Source organism: Plectropomus leopardus, chromosome 1 (assembly GCF_026936395.1).
Source record: "Plectropomus leopardus strain MGB_pleo_1.0 chromosome 1, ASM2693639v1, whole genome shotgun sequence".
Taxonomy (NCBI): domain Eukaryota; kingdom Metazoa; phylum Chordata; class Actinopteri; order Perciformes; family Serranidae; genus Plectropomus; species Plectropomus leopardus.
In genome coordinates, this window is record NC_142176.1 from 21,903,408 (window position 1) to 21,927,475 (window position 24,068).

The 24,068-nt window shown below is 40.0% G+C and overlaps 1 protein-coding gene and 1 pseudogene; one reads left to right on the forward strand and one right to left on the reverse strand.

Annotated features, from left to right (window-relative positions):
- Positions 1-24,068, reverse strand: part of LOC121942405 (uncharacterized) — a 188,989-nt gene that overhangs the window by 77,665 nt on the left and 87,256 nt on the right.
- LOC148190409 (uncharacterized) lies at positions 19,964-20,811 on the forward strand (annotated as a pseudogene).

The following is a 24,068-nucleotide window of genomic DNA, read 5'->3' on the forward strand; positions in this document are numbered from 1 at the left end:
CAGTGAGTGGTCATGTTTCACTGTCACTGAACCTGCCATTCTGTTGCTCCCTCTGTAGCCAAAGTACGCTCTGGGCTCTGAGAGTGTGGTGAATGAATAACCGAATGGTATATATATCTTGATAACACTCGTGATGAACGATGCAGCCACAAAAAATAAAATCAATAAATGGCAGTAGATGTTTTAATCGTGGCGGGCTGCCACAGATCAATGAATGTGTGAGGAAACCCTGACACCATAAATTGATGCACAAATTGCTGCACATAAATTCACCAGAATGCAGGAAAAAAAGTGTTAGAATCTTTCATAGCCACAATCACCACAATAAGACTGTGTGTCTTTCTTTTTTTTCACAAATTCAAAATTTTATCATTTTGGATGTTCCTGATACTATTTACTTATGTATAGCAACCGAAAGTTTGGAGGTTTTCTATGTCGCACTGTAAATCCATAAAATAGCCATGTTTGTAACTGTGGTGAGATCGCTGTTTTCAGAGTATTTTGCTGTATAACCGGGATTTATGGTGACTATTTATTTTTGCAGCTGGGACTGTAAATGGGTGAGTTTGCTGAATAAGGACTGGGAAATGAAAATACTCATGTTGAATTTTAAAAAACCTCATCAGATCCTCCTCCCTCAGAAAACATTAAAATAACTCATTCCTCATCAGTGGGTGCGATCACTTGAATGGAATCAATCAATTGTGTTCCGCTTGGCTTTGCTCTTCTTTGCTCTTCGTTTCCAAATCCAATCTCTTCCATGTCATCTCAGAGCACATTTATAAGGGCCCAGCCTCTTGATTATCTCCCTCCCTCGCCTCAACTCCCCCGCTGCTGCATGCTCCAATGTATTAAATTAAATGAGGTGTCTGTCCAGGTCACCCTCGCCCCAGCCTCCCACACCCCCCGCTCTCACTGCTGGTAATCAAGGGAGAGGACCCCTCCCTGCTGGTTTTGTGCCAGTCAGGCTGCATATATTAGCATTAATGAGGGCTGGAGAGACCTGCAGTAGAGGAGGGAGGGAAGGACTGAAGGGAGCAAAACAGAGAATGGGGGAGAGAGGACTGCAGTAACAGCTTCAAACTGAACACCCACAAAAGGTTACATTTCTATGTCATCTTACTCTCTTCTTTTTTATACCTATGTTTCCATTCTGCAGCCTCGCCTCTGTCTCTGCACTGGCTATCTCCCACAGACAGGCTCGACAAAGCTCCGAGGAGTAAAACAGTGGTGGCTTGGGTTCTGGCAATAAATGAATCATAGATGAGGTTGTGTGAACACTGTTAACATAATCCCATGGCTCAAGCTCAAAAATACTGCAGGGCGCTAACGTCTTTGTTGTTCATCAAATATTGATGCATACATAATTATTTTAGCATAAGTGTGCAGATGGTGAGAATATGTAGATACATTTCAGTCTTAGTATTGGCTTTATGAAAGCAAATTTGATTCTGGTGGATCTTATTAGTCTAATTACCTAGGGGATACATAGAATTAGCTTGTCATAATACAGCACTGAACGTGTCGTGTGTTTTATATTGACAGTATTTGTGTGTATTCGATTAGCTGTGATTATGTATAAGAAACTGTCAAAGCAGCATGTAGATGTACAGCATACTGTTGCCATTTGCTCCTCTCTCCTCTGCTCGCCTTGTAATCATTGGCGATAGCTATGACAATTACAGGAAAAATCAGCACATCACTTCATTCTGCTGCTCCCCAACTTTAATTGCTTAATGCATCCTTTACTGCTGCACCACTCTTCTCCTCTCAGTTTCCCCCTCCATCTCATCATTCCTCCCTTCCCCTCCTCCCTTTCTCATCTCCTTCACTGCCACCTCATTTACGACCAAGTTCTTCCTGGTAATTAAGGTTGAACTACATGTAGGCCTCTAGTCTGAGGGTAGCAAATTGGCACAATCAGCCAATAACTACCCAGTGTAGTGTTTTCCTTAAGATTCAGAGAGGAGCTAATTCCTATGAGATGCTTCATTAGCACCTGCGTAAGACTGGATGGGTGTGGTGTATCTGATCTGGGTGTGTTGTAGGGGTGGGCAATAAATTAAAAATCCTTGAGGTATTGTGGCTTGTTTCAAGAGCGATTAATAAAATGACCATCGCGAACATCAAGTACTACATACGTATATTCTTGAGTCATTTATGACCCACCAGCATTTCACTTCTCTCACTCTCTACAGTTCTCCACCACAGACACACACACACAAATCAGGGCTTTTGCAGAGCTCCAGACCCTGACTATTTCGTCACATTTTGCGACCACAGAGCACTAATGCGTCTTTCAAATATTGGTATTATAATTGGAGAGCTGTTTGTTTGTTGCCTAACACTAACATCCAACTGTTGACCGGAAACTTCAAGTCATCAATAAAGACATCGACACTTCCAGCCTGAAACAAGCCAGGTCCTTAAAAATAAAGGCACCACAGCCCTGCTTTGACCTACTTTATTATAAGAATACTAACATTTTATTATGAAAGTACTTTCACTTCCTTAAAACTATATTTTATTAAATGTTATTATAACAGTAGTGTATTCAACTTTATTATATGACAGTAGCTACTTTATTAAATTTTATAGTACCTGCAGGTTATTCAATAAGTTTATATTTTAGTAGTTAACATCAGTTTAAAAAACATTTAAAAATATTGAGATATATATTGTATATCAGGATACAGAATTAAAATGTTGCAATATTATTTTGATATTCATATCGCCCAACCCTGGTGTGTTGTAGCTATTCTCTTTACAGTGTGAAAGTCTGAGTAATACATTAGCATGTGTGACAGCCACATTCAAGCTGCAAACAAATGCCTCCCTTTATCCAGAGAACCTTTGGACATAACTAACACAAAATGAGCCGACGAAAAAGCAAAAGCATCTTGAAGTGGCACAGCATACAAATACCATTAAACAATTAGGAACATCCCTTAATGTAACGTAACCAATTATTAACATTATTGATTAAATTAGTAAAGTAAAAGAGTGTGTAGCCTATCAAGTCTTGGTATTAGCAAACCCTGCAAGCACAGCTGCCTTTCTTTAAAGAAACATGCAGGATGTCTCTTAAAACCAATGTAAGGACTCATACAAAAGCAGTCCCTCCTAATCATCGCTTATGACCCGTTAGAGGCGTGTGGTAATGTACGTCTCAGCAGAGATTCTGCACTCTGCTTAAATTTTCTTATTTTCTACGTTTGGTATTTTTATATATGCACCCCCACAGTGCTCAGGTGAGGTCTGGGTTTTATAAAACAGTGGCAACCAGGTGCCAGAACTTAAGTAGCAGGCATTCAGGAGACACAGCGCAAAAAATGCAAAAGGAGCAAGGTGAAATGCCAGACAAGTATAAATCTGGGGTTGGCTTTTACTTTCATTGTTGCTGGCATGTTTACAAACAGTAACAGACAATCCTGCATATTATACCTTTTTAAAAACACAAGGAAATAAGAATTAAAATACTAGGGCCAAGTTTTGCTGAATTTTGAATCAGCAGCCGTAAATAATATGAACATCAAGGTAAAAGTTCCTTTCTGATTTCAGTACTGGTCAATTTGGTGACACCCATGGTTACTGGTTGTAACAGCAAATGCGGTTAAATACTACAGGTCCCACAATTCTGGACACAACACTTCCTGAGCAGCTACTCTGCCTGAGGTAAATCAAGACAACTCCTGTATGTATGTTTACAGTGCGCCCAAACAAATGCACATTGTTTTAATAAAGAAGTTAGTCAATAACTTGCCTTTTTCTTAACTGCCATGAGCAACCACAAACTGATTTCATGCTGTGCTAAGCCTAAGTAGTTTTCACACACAACAGCAGGGATCAGTTAAGTCAGTTAGCTTGCTGAGGAGTTGGAAGTGTGCAGCCTGTCTCCTGTAGCTCCTTATTGAATCACCCACTGTAGCTGCTCCCTCTTGTTCCAATACTTCCTGCTATATCTTAAAATGATCTGCTGTCAAAAAATGACAAGAATGACTCGTTTCGTTAAGGCATTTTTGATGAACGATCTCTGTCAGCGTTAGCCTAAATGAAAAATACGTTGCGTTTGCTGTGAATGCTTTACAATAAAAGTGTTTCGCCAGCTGAATACTTTCAATCTGAACCAGCAGCAGTGGGAAATGTTCGGTTTGCATTTGCAGTAACTTCTTACGGTTCTCATACAGATGTAGAGAGTGAAAGTAAAAAGTGAGGTGGATATGGATGAAAGAAAACTACAAATAGTAATGCAAGATTACATGCATGCAATGTTTCCTGGGAATCCCTGGTGTGCAGGTAGGCTATTCTAATCCTGCTCAAGAATGTCAGACCACTAACAATGGGAAGTATAGTGCATTTATATAGATTGTTTTCTCATTTGTTTTTATTTTGGTGAAATGTCTATTATTGTGTAAGGGTATATATGAGATTATTCATGCACTTTCAATGTATTTTTGTTGTTGTTTTATAGAATTCAAATTTTTTTCTGATGTTTTATGTTTTTATGTTAAACGATCTTCTTTCAGAGTTAAATCATTAAACATATTTAAATCATATACACTAGTGACCATACAGCATTCACTGCAAGCTTTTCCATATGGGTAGCCATGCTGTATAGTAGGGTTCGTTGTTTAGTACAAAGCTAGGTGAAAGAAAGTATTGTCTGCATCTTAGCAAATTATTCTGCAGGTTTATTTTCTTACAGGATTTACACAAAAAATAGACAATTGGCCACATTGATCCAGATCGGCCATAGTCAAATTGTCCCTGTTGCAGTTTCATGTTTTTCAGGTCTACTTCTTTGTCAGAAAAAAATAAATGTATGTCTAATAATGTACGCCATACATGGCAGAGTTATCAGTGGAGGACTAATGGTAAACTGGAAACACCTAACTGGTAGTAGATATTGAATAGGGATGAATATCTAAACTGGAATTCCAGAAAACATGCAAACAATTACCAGAGCCCTGTACTGTACACACCTACATGCTGTACACACATCTGCAGCCAGCTATTATTCAGCTGTACACCTCCTGACAGCAGCTGCAGGAGAGGCTGCTCTGAGGGCTCCAGGAGAGCCTGTTATTAAGCAGCAGCCCAGTGCCTGTGCTTGAGCAACCGAGCACAATAAAAATTCCTTTTCTTTAATTAACTTTTATGGCCGGCGAAGAGGACACGCTGACACCTGTCTTGTGCAGTACCACCGATTATTTCTTGCCTTCCACATCTGCGCATGTAATATAGGCTAGGCGGTGTATGTGTGTGGTTATTTGCCTGCACTGAGACAGCACTGCGGCAAACATGAAACATGGCCTCTTCCTTTCATTGCCCCCGAGGTAGGAAAATGAATGAATTAATGAATAAATAAAAAAAAACACACTCAAAAATATCATAATAAAAAAGAATAGTCTATATAATTATAAGCAGTTTATATGGATGTGTACAATCACTGTTTCCCTATGTATGCATAATTGAGAAAATAACATAGTAAATGTTGTAAATGGATCACATACAAATCACATTTTTCTTTCCAAGTGCTAAACCACACCAGCAACCACTTCTAAAAGTCTTCAGCACAATCACTGCACATTTGTTCATAGATATGGTCTCACACACGCACGCATGCACACGCACGCGTGCACACACAGTTTACCAGGGATGACACAAATTGGATCATCTAAAAATAGAAATGCATTTCAAAAGCAAAGCAAAGTTTAGTAGCAGCTAGAAAAGTCCTAGCTCTACAGGGATTTTAATTAGTGTTGCTCAGTCAACAGCATAGCAACCTACTTCTTTTTTACTAATAAACAAAGCCAGACTTCTTTTCATCACGAACTAAAACACATAGCTGGTGCTGATAGAAACAACTACTCTTTCTCTGCTTAGTCTCATCTCCTGCATCTTGTCTTGCCTGGCAAGATAAAAGAAATGTTGTAGGGAAGCGGAAATTAAATCTGTGACAGATTTCAAGACTAGGCCTAAAAGACCAAAAAAAATCTGCCCAATATCTAAAGAAGGTAGAGTTGAAATCCATGATGTGACATAGTAGTTCTCTTTCCAATTTGTGAATTCAAAAGGAAGTCCCACTGACTGTATCGATATTGTTCTGTTATTTTATAACACAAGGAAAAAAGAGCACGCTCCAAACCGCAACTGAAAAACTTCCAGGTGCACGGCACAAAAAGCAATGTGCGACACAACTGAACGTCAGCACACAATAATGTAATTCTGGGCCTATGACAGCAACATGACGAACGTGTTTCAACCAACAATCTTCATCAGCATCATGAGCAATAAGCGGGAAATGACCCCTTATATACAGAAAGTGCGCTTACAAAATAACAACAACAAATAAATCAACTCCATTTCAAAAATGCCTCGCATGGTGGGGGTCGCAACCAGATAGACCGTACATTCAATTCAAATATATATAAAAGCAAGGTCCTATTCAAAAACCTCTGATGTGTATGTCTTTGGTCAGTGCAGATTTATGATTTGTGATGTCACTCCACCAATAATAAAAATAGAAGTAGAAGAATCAAGCTCTGCCTTAACTGTAATGTAAATGTAAATGTATCCCTATAGGGTAAATAAATAAATTAGTATGAAGCTACAGGGTGCATTTAGTACAAGATATCAAATTACAGCCTTAAAGGCACCATCCAGTGACCAAAGACATACACATATAAAAACATACACATAAAAAATATTTTAAAAAACTGTGATAACTGTGGTGCAGTGTAGATTCACCAAAACCAGAAAAACGATGAAGGGTAGATGAAGCTCAATCATACAAAGTATCCCTGTGGGGCAAATAAGCTCATATAAAGCTACAGCATACATCCAGTACAAGATATCAAATAAGTCAAAAAGACATACACGTCATAAAGACCAAAAGATAGTTATCTAAAAACATATTTGAATTTTTCTTGCACATATGTAAACAAAAAAACCCTCATCAAAGTGTAACTTTCTTTAAGGGGTTAAAGTCTCCTGTAGGCCTGCTAAACAGTACAACAAAAGTTTTATCGTATCCAATGTCCTCAAGTGTGTATGCTCTCTGCCACAAAAGAACTGACTGGGATGTAAATAAAACCGAGAAAATGTGATCAGAATCAATAAATTATGCCTAGCTTTAACTGATACATATAATGTGACCCTATAGGGTAGATAAATAGATATAAAGCTACAGAGTACATTCAGTTAAAGATGTTATTTTATAAACCTTGTGTTTAATACGTTTTATTTACAGTCTTTGTTTAAAGTTGTAGGGCCGCACAACATATAATTTCAGCATTAACACTATGGTGTGCATATGTGCAGTAGTCACACTGCAAGGTATGCAGTGCCAAGTAAGGTAAATTAACTCAAACATGTCAAACTAACAACGTTTTTTGCTGCTTCAATCAGAGCTCTCCTAACTCCAGTTCGGCCTAAAAGAGAAATCTGTCTGATAAACAACCAAGGCACACCCCGCTAGTAGTCAAACACAACCTGAAAATGTTGTGTCACTGGCCTCCATGCTGCTTTTTACTGTTTAATAACATGTTTTGTATTGCATTCGTTACACCAAACATGACACAACATTAAAAAAAACAAAAAAACAAGGAGTCTTTTGCTGTTTTTTTGTGGGTTTCCCACATTTAAAAAAAAAACCTGCATACAGTCACTAATTTTGATGGGAAAGGGGTATAAGTCACAGTGCAGGGGGGCATCCTGGTGGCTTAGTTGGCTCAAGAATATAATATGAAATGGTGATGTTCTACAATTTACCAAAAGACCCTTGTTGCCCTACACTTTCAACCGTCTGATAATTAAATATTTTAAAATCAAATCAATATTAAATATACTTAAATATACATAAAGCTGGAGTTAAATATTAAATATACTTAAATATATATAAAGCCCGAATTACAAGCAGGAAGACACAAAAAATCACTCACTATATGATGAACTTTAGGAGTTAAAAAAAAACCCACAACACTGTCGGTTCTCAGATACCGTCATCGTTCGGCTGTTATCCCCCATCTTTGTTTGAGCTGATCTTTATTGCTGCACTTCCATACCGAGAGCTTGACTCTCAAAAGCCTGCAGTAAAATCTCTCACCTTACACACTTCTCAGCAACCTTGAGGTTACAAACAGCCACAAAACACCAGAACGTACACATTTATAGAATTCCACCTAACACACAACAAGAATAATGAGAAAACTATTTAACAGGGGTTGATGATTGTAGGCATTCTGGGATTCCATTAAAAGTGTCCTTGTAATGCGGACCTCATAATTTCTGTGGGGGTGGGAGGAGGAGAGGGGGCGAGGCTTTGATTGATGGCCAAGGATGAGCGATTAGAGCTGTGAGCTGCTATAATATCCTCCACAGCCGGACATGCTGCAGGAGCCAACCACAGCACTGTAAACATTTCACTGCATGCCAACATGCTTTACTACCTTTAAAGGGAAAGATATGTGCATTTAATACTAAAGCAAGCTGCTGCCAAGGCTCATTACCATAGCCCTGTCCTAACCCATCACCACATTCATACTCCCATCAATAAACATGCACAAATGGACATTACCTTCCCATGTTACCATCCCACAAACACTCATTCAGTATATATTCAGCCATTTCACACAAGCTTTAACTCAGAACCACACAGTAGGCTACATTTCTAGCTCTTTAAAAATGTATTGCATGTCACTTGGGTAATATCAAGCCATCTAAAAACTGGATCAACCATTTCTCGAGCTCTGAACATCTATGAAATAGCTATAGCTGCCTTCCATGTCTATCTAGTACATGAGCATTAGGTTTATTTTTTGATTGATTAATAACACAAAGTCATTATTTTGTTGGATAAAAGCTGGATTATGCAAACACAGAGAAACAGAGCCCTATATGCACTGACAGATACAACACACACACACACACACACACACACACACACACACACACACACACACACACACACACACGAATATATAACGTGTATTCTCAACTTTCAGGATTCTTAAAGAACATTAAAAAAAGTTCAAAATAAAACAAGACCTGTGCCTTCATTTAAGAGAGGCCTTAAAAACAAGTTCACCTGTACATCAGGTTTGAAATGAAACAATGAGGTTAAGGGTGCTGACTAAGCTTTAATTTGAGCGTGTTTATGAGGGTTTAGTGTAACTGTAACTCTTTTTATCTGAGTTTTTGAGGAATGCAAGCAAACGGACATGTTATCATAAACTTTAATAAAGTGATATTTAACACCGAGTTGCAAACCGACAAGCTGACATCAGGACATATTTGGTATTTCCCTTGGATGTGATCTACATAGGTTATATGGCAGTCATTAACCACCTACCTACAAGACCTAGGTCAAAACTACAATTTCTTAAGTATTCTGTAATATAATTTTTATTACTGCTTATTGTTTGTTTGTGGGTATTTTTTTTTTATCAACATAACCATGGTTGTCAGTTCTTATCTTGGGAAACATGTAGATGACGTCAAACAAGAGGCCCAGGAAGAGAACCCTGAGGAACATGCTTGAGTTTAACATAACAATCAGATCTGAAAGACCTTAACCAGTAAACTAAATAACCAGTTATTTCGGCTGTACCACAGTTTATCTTGTTACCTTATCAAGTTTGAAGTAGTCATGTTGAAAAAAATACTGCCTATTAATAAAATAATTTATTCATATGTATGTAAACGACCTTTGCAGGCACAGCCTCAGATGATAATGACATATTTTTATTAAATGTATTATTATTATTATTAATAATGAAAATTTTCTTCTCTCTGGCATCTGTCCATAACAAGATCACATGGACAGCCTCAAAATGTTGTCCCCCAGGATGCTCCAAATTAAAATTTCTCATTTACAGTATGTGGGCAGATTCATATTTCCAAGGAGTTGTCAGTGGGTTGTTAAGGCCAGGAGGTCAGTTCTGAGTCTTTCTTAGGTCATGCATATTAATGGTAATTTTAGGTGAAGACCAAAACCTTTTGGGGGGGGGGGGTATTCTGATTTATGTTAACACCAGAGATCACAATTGTGAGTTGTAAATTTGAATGTAAATTTTTAGCAGTAAGCTGTTGCCAACATATGCTGAGGTTAGCACAACAAGCATATTGGTGTGGGAGTCAGTCATATTATGGTGAATGAAATGAAGTCCCCGAGCTGGAAGACCTGCCTGCAGTTTCCAGGTCAGCTACAACAGTAAAGGAAAGAGATCTGTATGTAAGATAAGGACAGTGTGTCTGCGCAGCTCCAGTTTCAGAGGAAGTGATGGAAACACTTTCAACCTGCTAACGCACATCTGATGGCATCAACCTGATGTGCCGATCGCCGGGGCGATAAATGTTTGGATGCTTTAAATGTTTAAATATAACTAACTTAAACACTCCTCCTTATGCACAAGTTTCAAGTTTTATTCTTCATTATTCAGATTTTTCATTTTCAGTTTCAGTTTCATAGCGTAAGAGTTACTTTTCAGTTTAAGAGCCTATTGTGACCTGTTGACTTTTGGGAAAGTGTTTGCTCAGTGTTAGTACAGTGTAATACAGAAGTGTTTGAAATGTTTTTATTTTTATTTTTAGAATGAAAAAAGTTTACCAAAGCTGCCTCAGGGCAAAATGCAAACTCATTCCCAAGCAGGAGAATTTTGTCTGTCTTTTGACACGCTAACCTACTGTCTGTTCAAAATAAATGAAAAGAAACGTATCCTTGTGCATTTAGGGTTTCTTTTTTTCTGTACCGAACCATGACTCCTAAACCAGAGTATGAACTGAACTGTGACTTTGTGTACTGTTGCATCCCTACTGCCTGAAGAAAACCATTAAATGGAGGAGGAAAATTGTGAGTGATACAGCATGTTTACAGGGTAGGGAAAATTACCTGCAATTCACATTAATAGATCTGTAGAGTCTCACGCATAAGTACATATAAGTACAGGTAGGTAAGCATGCAGACATGCTTTGAAACAACAACATGCCTTCCAGGTGCATTTACTTTCCTTGTGATGTTAATCAGTTGCATAATACACTGATTTCTTATTTGCTGAATGCAGTATACTGAAAAGGTGATAATGCTCAAAGGCAAATTAAAGTTACTGATGCACACTTTAATATGTAATAATGTAGTTGAAAGAAGAAAACCCTTGCATGTTTCATACAAATTTAACACATATCCTGAGTTAAATTTTGACCAGAAAACTTATTTTTGCTTGACAAATGAATAATGACTCCCAAACGAATCAAAACGAATCTGTTTTTGTATCAAACAGACATGAAGGGTATGTGCGCACAATTAAAGCCCACTGCAGATATTTAATGAATGAAGAGCTACCCCAAATATGGTTACCAACAAGGTCATACTGCTAAACAGTCATAAATAGACAGACAACAGTGGGCAGCGTGATACCCATTAGGGCTGCACAATCAATCAATAACTATCAAAACTGCAATTTGGCCAAATGCATCAATTTCACAGGACATGCATTTAAAAAAAAAAAAAAAAGTAAAATGTGTCACAACATACAAGTATAAATGAAGCATTGTGGTGCTATAGAGATGCCTCGGCCTATAAAATCATATTCCAGATGTAAGGAAACATGCTTGTTTAAAGACCCCAGCAAAAATCACTTCATTATCATTTCAATTCTTTGTCCGTAAAAATGAAATGCAAACATTTTCATTAACACTGACATTTCGACTCATTCTGAAATTGCAATATCTGTCAACAAAATCAAAATATGATTTCAATTTTTTTTTGCATATCGTGTAGCCCTAAAACACATAGCATGTAATCTAAATCATACATTTCTGTGGGAAAACAGTATGTGGAAAATAGTGGAAACCTTCCTTCAGAAACTTTCACTAAGTTTCTGGAAAGATCCATCATCACAAAATCCCCCTTCACACAAGCTGTGAACACATATGAATATCAATTTAGAGTCTTAACTTCTGCTTCAGTTAATAGTTTTGGACTGTATGCTGATACCGAAATCAGGGCAAGAAGAAGCGCTCGATGAGTGCTAGCAACTGAGCCACTGTTGTGCCCGCTACATATAATATTAAAATCAAATTAACAATAAGAATTATCTGCAGAACTAAATAAAGCAGTATCAAGTTAATAAGAGATCTGTGTTTTTCCAACGCTGCTCTTCACTGAAGGACTGCCAACTACAGTGGCTGACGTGAAAATGGAAAAATGGGGATTTCCCTATCCAGAGCCAGTGTTTGGTTAATTCAATCTGGGCTACTATAGAAACCTGGTGGTGCAACATGGCAGACTCTGAGCAAGGGGACCAGACACACTGGACCTTTAACACATCTCTGAAATAAGTGTTTGTTATTACAATACCAATGGAAGCATTATTGAGTCTAGCCACAAAAAAAACTTATTTTTGGAAAATACCTAATAGATTTGAAGACAGTCAGTACGCACAATCATGTGCACAAAAAAGAATCAGCAGTTGGTGAAAGTGTTAAACAGAGAACACATTTTACATTCACGGCGGTAAGCTAGTGTGTACTGAGAGAACGCTGTGCTATTGGCATTGCTCACTGGCTAACCTACTATCCCTGAATTACTTTGGATCAAGGGACTTGTGACAGCATGGAGCCATCAGGATGAAAAACTGCAGCCTAAAAGGCAGAGGTTGGCACTGCTCGTGAACCCTGGATGGGAGGTGTATGGAGAGACAGAAAGAAAGGAGACAGAGCAATGACTGCAGGTAAATAGAGAGGAGGTAGAGGAGTGGAATGAAAGCGAGAGGTAGGGAAAGGGGGTGAGGGATGAAGGAGAGAAATTAGGTTGTTATGTATATTGCTGGCAATTCACACACGCACATTCCATCTGAGATCCCATCAGCTGTCAAATTGGGAAAGCGATGGGGATGTGAGAGCGGCAAGAATCTCAACAAGGCCTGAACTTGGCGCACCACTGAGACCTAATCAAAACACAATCACGTTCACTGCCAGAACAGACGCACACAGGCCCGCACCCATACGCTCATTCTCTCCACTCCCATTCACATCCAAGCAAACTCTGAGTCACTCCCTCTCTTTTCCACACAAACACGGTTAAACAAAATGTACACATAATCATGCACACACTCACAGAAAAACATTAACTTGCAGTCACACATGGGCAAACACATTCTGTCCCATGCAATCACACTTGGGCCTATTTCAAGCTATCCACTGCTCCAAGGCAGAGAAATGATGTATAAACTGCCCAGTTAAATACAGGCTCTTATCTCTCGCTATGACCCATGACTTGAGTTTATCTCCATTATGCAGCGGTTCATTTCAAAAGCTTCACCTCTGTTGGAGGTTATTGGTATGGAAGACAGACAGGAACTGTAGTTGCATATAGGGATCAGCCAAAATGCTTCTCCAACTGAGTATAGCCTACCTCCCTAATGCCCCGGCCCCCTGGACGGCCTATCTGCAGCCCTAGTCGAGCCCACTCACTCAGGTGTGACAGCATCACGGCTGACCAGCTCCCAGGTCAGCATTCTCACCGTTAATCCACACAGATAGGCCAAATGCTGACCACCAGCAAATAACTGCTTGCGGTTGGCTCTGCCAAAGCCACTCTAATGTGGGAACAGGTGTCTGAATGTAAAAAAAGAGCATTTTTCCCCCTTGTGATTTGTTCAGTTCTGCTAAACTAAGAGATTCTCCTGAGTAGATGTCACTGATAAGATTAGGTCTGGTATGGTTGGTGCAGTATTTGTGATAATGCTCCAGCTTCAACACAAATATTGAATGTTTATTTTTCTATCTTATCCAGGAGCCAAAGAATCTCACCGTGTGCCAAGTGCACAAATACGTCTGTTGCTTCATCGGGTAAGAAGTACTGACTTTGAAGCATTTTCCTATTTACTACCGTCCATTGAATTTGGCACCCTTTCCTGAGAGAACAAAGGAGGTGAGTTTCCGAGGCTCAGCTGTGTCAAGAGCCCTATCAAATACTCTTGACTTCAGCAGCAGGAGAGCAGACAATGGAGAAGCACGCAAAAGATAAACCGATGACATGATAGTGATGCACAACAAACTTGACTTTATAATACAGAAAACACCATAAATAAAACAGAATACAGTATAGCTTTAAAAAAAGAGCAAACAAATGCGCCCTCTGCCTCTTCTACTCGACATGATTTACATTGCCGGCGTTATACTGATAAGTGGATCTGTCAGATAGTGAGGAAAAGTCAACCCAGTTACAAAAACACAGACATCTTGTGGGAGGTTTGTGTAGGGTGTTTTGAGTTTGGCACTACTGCAGATGGATAACATATAAATGAGACATAAGATAACAGTAGAAATGTTTCACCCACCAAATCTTTGCCACTAACAACAAGGTTAGCGCTACTGTATAAAGCGTAGGTCCGTTCATTAATACTATGTCTGCCAGGCACACAAAGGTCAACTAAAAGTATAGGTTTCTACTCAACTCTACTAACAGGTCTTCAGTATGACATCGGGCCTCCGGGAACAGGCAGTCTGCCAAGGTAAGAGAATGAGCTCCTTGCTGGCGAGAGTCACTCTGAAGAAAAAGGATAAATGCTGGAATCACCCATAGGCTTTAGGGGGTCCTGTGGGGCCAAGAGGCAGACTGGCAACACAAGGGAATGAGAGGAGAGAAGCAAGAATACTTTGTTCAGAAGAAAAGAACAGTGAATCTTTAGCGCACACACACTTAGCTGTCCTTTTGAGTGGGATTATGGGGTGCTACAGTGGAGCTGCAGATGTGTGAGTCCACAGACAGAGGCCCAAAGCTTGGTATCAACTTAACACTGACGCACCACACCATGGCTTCAGAGATTACAGGGGCTAGATGTGCCATTTCTGACACAAAGTGCAGTGTTGCCGACTTTAACACCCCTCTCACTCTTCATTTCTTTTCCTCTCATCTACTCTTGTCTCCTTTGCAGTCCCTTTCTGTCAAGTGGCATGGAGGAGAAAAGAGCCCGACGCCTGTGTCTGCTTACTGGGGCAAGTGAACATTTGAAATGACAGAGGGTGACGTTGGCTTGAGTGCCAGAGAAGATGCCTCAGAGCTAAGTGAAGGACCATTAGGGAGACAGTGATAAGATGCATGCATGTAGACAGGGCTGCAGAGTGTTCACCTTGAACAGTCTGGTGTCATCTGCTGAGGAGGGCTATCACACAGTGAGAGCACAGCATCAAACTCCAATCAAACTCCATCGCAGCTGACAGCAAAATCAAGCCGATGCCTACACACACGCCAAGAGGTGCTGTGACCTCCACACCCCGTTATTATTCATGCACAGTGACTAGCTATTACTTTGATGCCTTCTCACTTCGGTTGGCATTCTTGTATTGGTCAACTAAGCAAAAAGCTTTCAAGAGCTACAGTAACACTGATGAACTGAAGGCTTCTTGTCAAAAGAGACACTTTAGGTAAAGACAAGGCGTGAGAGTGGAGGCATATAGGGATGAGATAATATAAACATCATAGCTTCACAACCCAGGCTCACAGCTTGATAGTTACTTTTCATATAATGGAAAGAAAAAAAACTTTACTGTTCCTTTAACGTGATACAATGTGCAAGTTTAACAGTAAAATCAGCAAATTTAAGTGGTATGTACGCACATACATATATATGATTATTAGTATTGTTGTTGTCGAGTATGCCAAAGCCTGGACTATCTAAAGACACATTTTCCTCAAAAATAGCACTAATGTAAGGTATGTATACAGTATATACGGTAAGTGTATGTACAACTGAATTAGAAAATACAGTGAGAACTGTTTGAACATTTGATTGGGTACCAAAGTTGGTACTTTTACGGGTAGCAACCGAATTATGTCAGTACTACTGTGCATTAGTTCACGTTAAATCCATCGGAGCCAAATATCATCACCTCAGAGCGCATCAGAATGAGAACATCGTATAAAGACAAGAGACTGAAGTGCCACAAAGTGCCCTGTAGTCTGAAAACAAGCTCCCAAGCTCCAAGACCAGCAACAGATCTCTGGGGAGCCAGTGGGTTCAACTTCAGACAGGAGGGAGACAATGGATCTCCATGACCACATGCAATAGTTTCGGCGTCAGTTTGCTCTAAAATGAAATTATAGTTATCAGAGAAAGCATCAGACAAGGTACCATTGTACCACCACGATTTCTGGCACTGAATTCCAGGTGCCAGAATCGGTATTAGTAACAGTTAAAATGTGAGCAGTAGCAAACATTAACAAACACAGTTGGATCGAAAAGCTGCTTCACTCTGCCTCTGTACTCCACTGCTACCGTGCAACATGTACTGTGTGTAACTTTAAAGTCAGGTGCAATGCATGTGTACGTGTTTGTCTTTAGTTTCTGGATTAAACCTGAATGCGGTAAATTATTGCACACACATGTTCCCTTCCCAGGAAGCTAACCTTGGTCATGTGCAACCTTGTTAGCTGCACCAGTGCAGGGATAAATAATCAGGCAGCAAATGGCCTCAGTTTGTCCCTCATGGATCTAACACATACACACATTCTCTCTTTCCTGCATCTTGTCTTTTCCTCCCAGTGTTTGCAGAGCTGGAAATTTCTTAAATAATGTATGCTGTTAATAAGCAGCTCAGTCTCTGTGGTACAGAGGAGCCCTGTTCAAACATAGCTATGCATCTATGTCTCTGTGTGTGTGTGTGTGTGTGTGTGTGTGTGTGTGTCTGCACAGCAAAGTGAGACTGGGACAGTGTTTGAACAGCAAGGTGAAGGTGTATGTATGAATGTGTATGTGATTGCAGTTTGAGTTATCACAGACTAGGCAGAATTGACTGATGTGATAGTTGAGGGTGGTTATAGGGTGGGCTGCTGTGTCAACACAGGAGCAACCACAGATTTCTACCAAGAGCTGAAGGTCACGCACTGACCTATCCCAGAAAAAAGACTGTAGACGGAGCACTGAAGCATATTGTCAAAGCTTTGTTCTGATGCACTACAACATGACAATTAGGGATGTTCTCACTGAACCAGAGTGATCGGCATCGGGCACAATCAACACATTTTTTAACTGATCAGAATCAATTATTTTGTGCATGCACCCTGCTCTATCCTTTGTTAACGTCTGCCATCACAAAGGTGTCGTTAATGCAGAGCACAATTTGCAGCAGATATTCATGTTTTATTGTAAAGCTGCTACTCAGATAAGTAGAAACTGATTTTTTTTGTCATGTTCAACTTAAGCTTCCACACCACTTAAAGTGGAACTGAAACTTTTGTTGTTCATTTTTAGTGAACTAGTTTTACTATTGTTGTAACTGGAAATGTTAAAGGTCAGCTATGACACTACTTTGAAGTGGAACTGTGATCATATTTATCATTTATAGAGTTCTGTAGTTTTTTTACAACGCTAGTACATTAAGTGGATTTGAGAGCAATTTCTGAAGGCATTTTAGTTTGTTTACTTTGTTATTTCGGTTGAAAATAACAAATGCTGCTCTACTTGGAATTGTGATAAGAGCCATACAAAAATATTTTAATATTGTTTACTTTGTTATTTTGTAAAAATAAAATAAAATAAAAAACCTGAAGGAACTGTTTGGATGCAGACATGTTTTTTGTGTTGCATTGCAGAGTTATTATACTGCCAAGCATATACACTGGATTTATTTCAAAACATTTTAACATATTTGCAATATTATCCATTATTCAAATACAAGTATCAGATCCAGACTCGGTATTGGCAGATAGTTAATATCAAATTACATGGATCGGGATCGGGGGCAAAAAACTGACCGGGACATCCCTACTAAAAACTAAACTGTATGGGTATAGGCATGATTACAAACATATACACAACCCCAGACAATGAATATTCACACAAAAACATCCCATCCATCAGCAAAATGCAACATTCAAATACAGCAGTCAAGGAGAGAAAACACAATTAATATTTATGATGCAAAATCAAGCATAACTAAAATGTCAGAAATAAATCCTTATGACCAATACTACTGTCAACAGCAACATCACTGTCCAGCTCAACTCTGTTTTTTGGTTTTCCTGTATTGTATCCGCCCTTATTCTCTTTGTTACTTTGTTACAGTCGGCCAGCCTGTCTGCCTGTGAGCTCACCATTTTTCCAGCCTGTCTATCTGTCTGTTTCTCAAGATGGGAGGTGCAAGGAAGAGGCAGGGCATACTCTCAGCAAGGATGACCTTGGCAAAAGTCTGATGATTGGAGGCGAGCAGCTATATCAATAATAATGGAGAAATTAATAAGCTGGTGCATTGGCCTGAGGGTTAGACTACAGAAGGTGGAGGTGGTGGGGGAACAGTGGCAGGCTGTAATCTCCAGGTTGGGGGGGCATGGCTGGAGGATGGCAGGAAGGAGAGAGGGGAGAAAGGGTGGGGGGGGTGGTTAGGGTAGTGTGGACGAGGGGGTGGTAAGTGCACGATTTCCTTAGCAGCAGTGTGGTGCTGCAGTCCATGCTGTCACACGTCAAAGAGGGAGCAAATCAAAGGCAGCTCTTTTGATGAATATAAAACAGAGAGTCCTACTGAGAAGCACTCTCCCTCCCTCCCTTTCTAATCACAGAGCCGCAGAGGCGGCGGGCTGCACCAATCCCCCCAGCACAGCAAAAAAATGAAAGGAGAGCAGAAACAAGGAGAAGGGGACAGAGAGCACACACGATCACAACAAAGGCTGCTTTATAATAGCAATAAACATTTGTCCTCTCGAGACATCTGCACAGAATGATGGGTGCGGTGTGGCAAGATGCGAGAGAAGCCAGAATGGCATCAACACATTTTTACCCCCCACCCAAGCCTGAAAAAGGTTCACCTCCTATCTCTACAAGTATGGTACATGCATTTTATCTGCAAACAACAACCGGTCCACTTCTCTACCGTGCACTGAAGCATGTTGCTTAGCTTGCAGGGTTTTGATAAAATGTCTAATATTCCCCAAAAGATGCTCAAAAGAACAGCATTACGTTACAGGCATAAGTCTAATTAACCCATGCGTCAAAGAAGCTGAAGCGCTGACTGTGCTTCTGTTGAATTCATAACATCCCCTTCCCAGACTCTGAAAATGCTATTCACTGAAGGTTATCATACATTGCCATTAGCTTGTTAGCTTTCACAAACATGAACAAAGGCCAAAAAAAGCTTTGTACAGCACTCTTCATGTGTCATCAGTATGTCTTAAAAAATGACTATGTGTATGAAGAGTGAAGTCCAAAAACACCCCTATGACATGGAATTTAATGTGATAGAGGCCACATCTAAACCTCTTTCATACTTCATCTCTCCGTAGCTCCCAAATGTTCTCAGGCTGCTGCAGCAGGCCAAAACAATTTATTCTCTTTTAAGGGCTGCACGATTAAACGTTAAAAGATTGCAATTTCAGTTCAGACATATAGGCAATCTGATTCTGAAGGACAATACTGCCATATTTGCTTTTTAGAGTTGAATATTCAGAATAAGTGCTCATAATGTGTCACTGCTATGGCATGCACAAATGCATTTCAAGACTGATGGCCTCTTCCTGAACTTTGCTAGAACTCAGCACTCACACCAAATTATCAATAATCAACCAATCTGAGCGAGCCATGCACAGTACAGGACTGTAAGTCACTGAGCTAGTGAGCTAACATAATTCTCTACTTTCAAGCAGCCAAGCAGACCTGTCTGTTCAAACTGATTCATCTGAAACACACAGGTCGCCAAAGTGTCTGTTAACAGACTCTTATTTCACTGAAAACACAGAGATAAATGTTCATGATACTAAGCAGCTGCTCTGTGCATAATATACAGACCAAGATAACACAGATTAGCAAGAAGTGCGCAGGAAAATGTTTATGTGTGGCAAGGCAACCGCTGTCACTTCCATATATATATATATATATATATATATATATATATATATATATGTATGCTGTTGCCAATATTCCATTTTAAGGCCAATATCTGCCATTACCGATGATGTGCTAAAATTATCATGCATCCCAATCATCTATCCCTGAGGCTGTACACTAAGCGAAAGGAGAGGGGCCGAGGACTAGTGAGCATCAGAGACACTGTCCAGGAGGAAAGAGCTAAAATCCAGGAGTACATCAGTAAGATGGCCCCAAGTGATGACTTGCTAAGTGAACAGGAGGAGGAGCTGTCATGGAAGGACAAGCTCCTGCACGGCTTCTACCACCGACAGATTACAGAAGTGACTGATATTGAGAAATCCTACCAATGGCTGGAAAAGGCTGGTCTGAGGACAGCACAGAGGGTTTGTGGCAACACAAGAACAGGCACTCAGCAGAAGAGCAACAGAGGTCGGGGTCTACCACACCAGGCAGGACCCCAGGTGCAGGCTGCAGGATGTAAGATGCAGGCAGGCACAGCGTACATGGAGCACCATAACCAAGTAGCTGGCATCATGTACAGGAGCATCTGTGCTGAGTTTGGGCTGGTAGTCCCTGGCTCCGTATGGAAGATTCCCCAAAAAGTGATGAAGAATGACAGGGCCAAGACCCTGTGGGACTTCCAGATCCAGACTGACAAACTGGTGATGGCTAACCAACCAGACATTGTAGTGGCCGATAAACAGCAGAAAAGGTAGTAGTGATAGATGCAGCAATCCCAAGCGATTGCAACATCGGGAAGAAGGAGCACGAGAAGCTCAATCAATACCAAGGGCTGAAAGAGGAGCCAGAGAAGGTGTGAAAGGTGAAGGCAGCAGTGGTACCATTGGTTGTCTGAGCACTCGGGGCTGTAACCCCCAAACTGGGACAGTGGCTCCAGCAGATACCAGGAACAATATCCGAGATCATGCATCCCTATCATCTACTGTGACGGTCATTACGTTAAGGTGTCAGGCTGGAACTGGACATTTACAGATGATGAATTCTGATAAAACAATGACAACATTAAATGACTTCAGCTATACTCATCTAACACAGTCTGGCTATGTTTCAATAGACACAATATCAGATTTGTTCCTGTGTAGTCATCTGACAAATTTTATTTGCAAAAGTAGCATGAATGCGTACATACAGTTCTGTAATGTTTAGTGTCAAATTCAAGATCCTATTTGTTATTCCACCTTTAGCCCAAATTATTTATAATTGTCCCAACTTGATTGTAAGCGCTACCCGACTTGTGTTTGATACAAACAATGTATCTTCTCAACTCTACTGCTCTCATGACCCTATTTCCTCCAACTCCCAGAAACCATTTGCACTACCTTGGGTTGATTGGGATGTAAATTTACAGATAGGTACAACAGCAGTTTTTTTTAGTTGGCTGTATGTTGTTGATCACGTTGGTATTTTAATACATTTTGTTTAAAATAGGTCCATAAGCTTGTGTTTCTTTGTAGGACACTTCTACACACAATAAATGCAATAGTGCAAATAGCAATAATTTTGTTGGGTTACAGAAGAAAATCATTTCAATGAGAAAAGTGAGAGATTCATGATCTCAGTTCTTTCAAAAATGATGATTCTCATTTTATCAGCAATCACGAAACCCTCCCTCCTTTCCATCCCTTTCTTTTTCTGCATTTATCTTATACATTGCTTATTTTTTATACTAATTTTAGATATTTGCTTTCTTTTTACAGTATAACAGTCTATATCCATCGTCTCATCCTAACTGTGACTCAAGCCTCACAATTTTCCATGGGGTGCAATTAAATCATTTCAAAAGGCATTAATTAAAAGACTGAATTTTTAAAAAGCTGAGTATTCCACATTTCCATCAGTCAGTGCTAAACTAAGCAGACTGAGTAAAAAGATTTACAATACAATGCAATAACAGGAAAGTAAGAAAAATGATCAGCCTATGCAGGGATCAGTCACTACCACCCACGTGACAATGACTTGGGCTCCACAGCAGTGCAGTCCGGTCCAATCTGCACAACCTCCACAGCTCAAGATTTCTCATCACTGTATTCAACCAGAGCTCAGCTCCTGTAGCACTGCCAGGCCTCTCCTCCCCAGGGCAGTGATCCTCTACTGCTCCCCAGGCAGCATTAGTGTGTGACACCAAAGCCCACTCCCACCCAAGCCAAGAGCCCAGAAAGTGACACATGCATGGGTGTCGCTGCCGTTTCACCTCCTGCCTGCTGAAGTATGAGGCAATTTCCTGCGAGTGGTGCATGGTGAGAGAGAGCGGGAGGCTCGGCGCAGCCCAACTCTGCTGCTCTCTTTGATACTGTCAGGGAAGAGTAATGGCTCTCTGCAGCAACAGCCACCACCAAACTAATGTAGTGTGACTTTGGTTCTCCTTTCCAATGCATTACCACCATAGTGAGTAAAAAAGGGATGGCAAGAAGACAGCTAAACTGTGAAGAATGTGGGAGGAAGCACAGGTCTACACAGGGAAAGACCGAATCCTTCACAGTTAGCATTCAATTTCATTAACTCTCAAATAAACAAAGACATGACAGCGGTGTTTCTGTAATCGGAGCGCATTTGTGCAGTTGCCCAACTCGTACCAACCAGACAGGATGCTGCTTAGACTGTAGGCCTACCAGGAAAATCCTGCACGAGCAAAAGCCAGTCCTGTTAGTCAGGACAGCTCTAACTAATCCTTAGAATGATTTCAAGGTCACAGTGCTTCAGTACACACACAGAGAGCAGCTTATCACTGGAAGGACCCCATCTAATTGGGCAATCTACTATCTCAGCAGCTATTACAGCCTTGTTCATTGTGCCTGACCTTGCAAATTTAATAAGCATGGAGTAAAAAGTTGTCTCATCATTTTTGCACATTTTTTGCACAATTTCCATATTAAAAAGGCAAAGAAAGCTACTCTATTTGCAGACCTGGATGCCTCTATGGGTGAACTCTTGCCCTTCTTTCAGTTACAGACATAATTGCAATCAAGCCCATCCAGAAATTATACTGTAATTACTCAGAATTAGAAGCTGATTCAAATTGCACAATTTTATAATTAATTAGAGCTAACTGAATGTCATGGTCTTTAGGCTGACTGCCATTTGTGTGGAGATGTTAAGAGATAGTGGGTCCTCTGTGAAGCATGAGGCCTGGGGGTAGAGGGACAGACTGCTATTCTGCTTGGCCTTGGCTCCAACATTGAGTTTAACTCGTGCCATCATTAGAAAGCCATTTAACAGGCGCCATCTCAAAACGCCCAGTGCTGCGCCAGAGCAATTACATCTCTGGCCAGGAATAACATAACTGTGACTTTTGCCCATAATTATAGAAGATGTGATCATGTAAAAAAAAAAAGAAGAAAATTGTGCAAACTCATACTTGTTCATTTAAGCACTGAGAACTTACTCTTGTACGTATGTTTACATATTATTGCAAATTAGTTTTTTTTTAGTAAATGTCGTGTCCTACTTGTTCCTCTCCTTTGCACCTGTTTTGAAATCGATGTGCAAAGTATTTTTTTCTTCTGATCAATTATTGCCAACTTTGAGACCTTAAAAATAGGGAGGGTTTCAAAATCACAGCATCCTGGTGACTTTTAAAGAAGACTGCGACAGCATTTTTATGCCACCTACTTTTACTTTTAAGTCTCAGGAAGGAATACTACATAATAATAATATAATTCATTGATTTTATTGCACAACAATGATGTAAAAAAGTTTGTGACATAAAAATGGACATGGCAAGATTTTACAAAATCCCCTTTCCTTTAAAATTGTGAATTTCGATTTTGAAGATGTCTGAAATTTGCTTAAGCATTTCTATATATTAGTACATTTTTCTCTCAACTCTCACTCACTGAGGAAGAAGAGTTAGCAGCAGCTCTCCTCTGCATCATGTGCATATCAGGAAACAACATTTGGTGTAGCTGCACTGTTGTCCAGGTGGAAACAGTACGCTTTAAGAATTGTAGGACTTAGAAAGGCTGTACAATGATAACAAATAGGGGGAAAAAAGGCGTAAAATCTGTCATAAATTGGAAGAAATACGGGACATTTGGGACCTGGAATAAAAACAAGAGAGAGCAGCTGAAAGTATGATCTTACCTCGCAACAAGTACGCAGGAGGCCCTTATCAATATACTATCACTGTGGGCCTCTATTATAAGGTTGTCCAAAGTGACGATGTGTTTTAGACGGTTTGTAAACTAG